Source organism: Alosa pseudoharengus, unplaced genomic scaffold, assembly GCF_046254945.1.
Source record: "Alosa pseudoharengus isolate Yale_2024_CS ecotype anadromous, Long Island Sound unplaced genomic scaffold, YU_APseudo_1.1 YU_APseudo_1.1_scf_1, whole genome shotgun sequence".
Classification (NCBI taxonomy): domain Eukaryota; kingdom Metazoa; phylum Chordata; class Actinopteri; order Clupeiformes; family Clupeidae; genus Alosa; species Alosa pseudoharengus.
The window spans coordinates 18,410,596-18,415,595 of NW_027468564.1; the positions used below are offsets into that span (position 1 = coordinate 18,410,596).

At 42.9% G+C, this 5,000-nt stretch overlaps 1 long non-coding RNA gene across 1 annotated transcript in view; it reads left to right on the forward strand.

Annotated features, from left to right (window-relative positions):
* The window catches only part of LOC143124085 (uncharacterized), a 3,392-nt gene extending 1,694 nt beyond the window's left edge, over window positions 1-1,698 (forward strand). Inside the window, exons 2-3 of the long non-coding RNA XR_012986990.1 lie at window positions 289-407; window positions 993-1,698. This is a non-coding gene — a long non-coding RNA (uncharacterized LOC143124085). The remainder of the gene's footprint in view (window positions 1-288; window positions 408-992) is intronic.
* The last annotated feature ends 3,302 nt before the right edge of the window (window positions 1,699-5,000 follow it).

Consider the following 5,000-nt stretch of genomic DNA (forward strand, 5'->3'; position numbering starts at 1 on the left):
GTGTGTGTGTGAGTGTGTGTATCTATCTATTTCTGTGTGTGTGTGTGTGTGTGTGTGTGTGTGACTATCTGTGTGTGTGAGTGTGTGTGTATCTATCTAGCTGTGTGTGTGTGTGTGTGTGTGTGTATCTCTGTGTGTGTGTTGTTATCCCTCTCTCAGATCTGCATTACAGTGCTGGAGTACTTGTTTTTGTAGGCCTACATCACAGTTCTCTTTCTCTTAATTTAAACCCTAGGAAGGCAGCTTGGTTGGTGATGTGGTTTTGTGTGTGTTTTATCCCTCCTCCAGTCTTGCTGTAAAGTACTGGAGTACTTGAGCTACATCTCTGGAAGTGAACACTTGTGCAGAGACGCTACTGAGTACTATGCAGAGGCCTGGAAGAAGTTACATGGTCAACCCAAACATAGGTGATTACAGAATTCACCCCAGCATAGAATAGTTAGACTCCACTCCACCATAGATGAGTATAGGGTCAACCACACCATAGGTGAGTTAGAATCCACCCCAGAATAGGTGAGTTAGTGTCCAGCACACCACAGGTGAGTTACAGTCCAGCCCAGCATTAACATTACATAGTGTACATGAGCATGTCTTGTAGCTTGAGTATGTAGTGTAGTTTAGGTTCTTTGATAGGGCAATCATTTTGTTGGCAGAATGCGTTCTGTGAAGTAGGGCCTTTACAGAGCCCATGCACAACATGAGGCATGCATTATTATGCTATGAGCTAGGTTGTTGATTGGCTGGTTACAGTACATACTGTATACTGTACTACAAAGGAGAACGGTGGAGAAAGGTGGGACATAGGTCATACTTCATGTTTTTTAGCCAAAGACCAAACAATACACACCTCCCGCAGTGCACCCTGATTATCTCCACATAATATTATATAATCAGTAACCATGGTATTCAGCTTCATTCAAACATGTCAATAAATTGTAGTCTCTCTTGGTACTTTTAAATGTTTTATCTCTGTTTTATATCTTAATTTCCAGGTTGTCAGCTGTTGGCTCAACAACAAAGCAGGAAGACATAGTGGACCACTGGCTAGCCACACCACATGATAGTCACAGAGTCTTCTACATTGCAAGACTGGTTTGCCCATTGCTTCTGTGACAAGATGGGTCTTGTGTTCCTGTGATCGGACAGCTCAACAATGCATCATTCTAACTGACACCAGATGGATTGATCTTTTCTGCTGATCAGATGGGTTTTCAGATTGTCCGTCTGGCCAGAGGGGGACCACTACACTGGCAATGGCTTGGGTTTGCCTTAGGGTCCGCCAACCATAGAGGTTTCTGCCCAAATCAACCAGCGGTCAACAGGTGCTGCTGGCCAGTGGATCTACATTTTTGTCATGATAACCTGTTTTTTTGTAAATAACACTATAGATTATGGATTATTCCAAGGAAGACACACACTGATCAATACATACTTATCTTAAGGGACACAAAGAGAGGAAGGACTCCATCCACTAATATTGGACATACGGTATGGTGTCATTGTCTTGTGTATCCATCCAATGCAAAGCTAGATTAATATGCAATACTTGCAATAATTTGTTATGCCATGTGAAATTATTTGGTTAAAGTTGAAAACCACACTCGTATGCATTAGCTCTTGCAAAAATATTTAATGGAGCATGTCTACAACAGACGCGTATGGGCCCTAGGCCATGCTGAGGCCGATACGCTGATGATGGCCTAGAGCCAAAACGTGTCCGTTTGTAGACATGGCTTTAAAAAAAATGTTTTCATGTCTTTCTTTGAACTCACACCCAAAGATGTCTTTTATTTTGAGCACGCCTGTTCCTGTGTATCTTTTTGTTTTTTTGGTACCTTTGCTCACGCTACCATGTGTTCGTTTTGTGTAGTGCTGAATGTATTAGGGAAGCTGAACACCTTTGCTGTGTTTTATCTGTATGAAAGAATCCCCTGGTTAAAGAAATCACACCTTTTAATTGACCTTGATACATAAATGTATGTTGTGCTGAAATAAAGCAATTTCACTGCTGGGCTCACCTGTGGCAAATAATTTCATTGACACCACCTGCTGTGGCAAGTGTGATGCACCAGACATCCTTAGAAACTACCACTCAGACACCCATATTGGCCAAACAGGCCTTGATGAGTCACACAAGGTTTTTTTATGAAATGTTGGTGTGTGGCAAGTTATTTTGATACAGGGGATGATAACAAACTCATATGGGGGGTAGATATCATATGACATATTTCATGTGTTGCAAGCCACCTCTGTGGTTGTGGCTATAGATCACTGCCCCCTTCCATCATGGACAATCCCTAGTCAGGAAATGCTGAGCCTGCATTATGTCCCTTCCACCTGTTTGTATCCAGGAGCCAGGTGAAGCTCTGCAGTATTCTACAGCACCTTTGTAACCTTAGCCAGGGGAGGGTAGCTATGCTGTAGAGGACATCTTGCCTTGTTCTTGTCCCGAGAAATACTTTCCCCATCTGCCCTCAATACTATAAACCGGTTGTCTTAACATTGCACAGATTGGTCTTGGCCCTCTTGAGATCATCATGACCAGCTACTTGGATCCATTACAGTTCACATACTGCCCAGAGGTGGGTGTTGAGGATGCCATAATCTACCTGCTCCACAGAACACACTCTCACCTGGGCAGGACTAGTAGCACTGTGAGGATCATGTTCATTGATTTCTCAAGTGGTTTTAACACCATACAGCCTATGCTGCTACATGAGAAGATTCAGGTAGACACCTCCACAACCTCATGTAGTTTTGAGTACATAGGTTGTGCAACTGAAAGGGTGTGTCTGGTCAAGTGGTCAGTGGCGTAGGAACACTACAGGGGAGTATGCTGTCTCCTTTCTTCTTCACACTGTACACCTCAGACTTCTAGTACAACTCTGAGTCATGTCACCTACAGAGGTTCTCAGATGATTCTGCAATTGTGGGGTGTGTCAGTGATGGTGAGGAGTACAGGCAACTGGTGGACCGCTTTGTGACATGGTGCAGGAGCAACCACCTTGTCTTGTATGTGGCTATGCACTTACCATACTCTTCCCTCCACTTCTACCACGTCTCCTCCTACTATACTTCGACTAGTCCTTAAAATGTAGACACTCTTATCCTCTAGTACGAGTACTGACAGATGCAGTGGTAATTCCTAGTTAAGGTCTCCTCTGCAATGCTTAAATGTTATTCTATTGATGTAGCTCTGTAGCTTAAATGTTGTTTTGGATAAAAGTGTCTGCCAGATTAATAAATGGGAAATGATGCATGGTGGACGTTAGGAAGGCCAGGCTTGAGTTGGATGCCATCTCAATCTTAGTTGAAGAGGAAGAGGTTGTAGAGAACTACAAATAAAACTTAGCACAAAAAGTAAGGACATTTGTGTTTGGTAGATCATTTCTCTGTGGCAACCATTCTTTTTGGCAATACATCTTATACCGTTGGAAAGCCTGTTTAGTTCCCTTTCAAAGGCCCCATTTGTAAGGAACATGCACTTGTGGGATGAGCAGCAGAGCTGAGTATGTAGGTTGCACCCATGAAATGTTTGCCTAATCTTCTCTGCCAATGCCAAACCGCGTATTCTGCCATTGACTCGTTTGGTATTTGGTGTATTGGATGATTGACGTTTGAAGAAACAAGACATATTGGCAATTTAACAATTCATTTCACAAACAGAAGCCTCAGTAGCATGTGGAAAAACCACACAGCCACAACAGCCTGGCACCTTCTCCTCAAGCTAATCACCAGCCTGTTCACACACTGCTGGGGGACGGCATCCCATCCCATGAGTCCAGAATCTGAAAACATCACTGAACATAACATTCCTCCACATGTTCAGGTTCCAGTGCACGTGTTGCCGACACCAGTGCAAATGGGCCTGACGGTGAAGGGCAGTCATGGCAAGACTCCTGGCTGCCCTATGAGACCGGAGATTGGCTGTGTGCAGTCTGTTCCGGATTGTCTGGGCAGAGAGCTGTCAGCCATATTGTCCTGCAAACCTTGACTGAAAAACTGTAGAAGACAGATTTGGCCTTCAGTTTGGAGATGGTACTAGGGCTCACTCCAAATAATGCCGAAACTTGGTTTTGTGAAACACCAGCTTGAAGTTGCCATCGCAAGAGCCCTATCCAGATCCGTCAAACACGGCATGCCGAATCTTGGAGCAGACACTTACTGACTGTAGCTGTACTTACAGTAATAGGGTCCATGCTTACAGGTGCCGCCAATCAGTCAGGCCTTTGTAGGGGTGACACCAATATTTCATAACACCAACACATTATATTACATGGGATGAAAAAACTTACCTGAGGTTAATTTAACCTTAACCTTGTTGGTCATAAACAGGGTGCAGTCAGTCAGTGGTCAGAACATAGAACACAACTTAAAGAAATCAGTGAGACTTCTTTAAATATGCTTTATTGTGCATTGTACACTGATACATAGGAAAGCAAATAAAAAGAAGGACTCAAGCCCCAGTCAATAAATATAATAAACTCAAACAAGTATCTAGTTACAATTATCAGTATCATTTAAAGAAACTCATTTTTAAGTGGAAAAACAATGGTAGTCACTCAACGTGGAAAAGTTTTGGATGTGATTCTGGAATGTTAAGTTTAAGTGCAAAAATAACGATATTGCTCAAGATGATAGCATATTCCTGCAACTGCTGTCTTCACGCGGAGTGCATGATGTATATTTCATCGAACACCATTGGTGTGGTAAAATAATCATTGAATAGTAGAGTAGCAGCAATTTGTCAGTGTGGCACAATTACAAAATAGTGCTAAAAGATAGATAGATACTTTATTGATGCCCAAGGGGAAATTCAAACTATTAATATGAGATGTTACTCAGTGTGGAACAGTAAACTTTCAATGTGGCGAGTTCATGCGCCAATGATCCGCTGTACTGATGTAACTACCCGTTGCAGTGAACCACAGGATGTGAGGATGTGCAGAATGTGAGGATGCGCAAGATGTGAGGATGTGAGGATGTTGAGGATGATTATG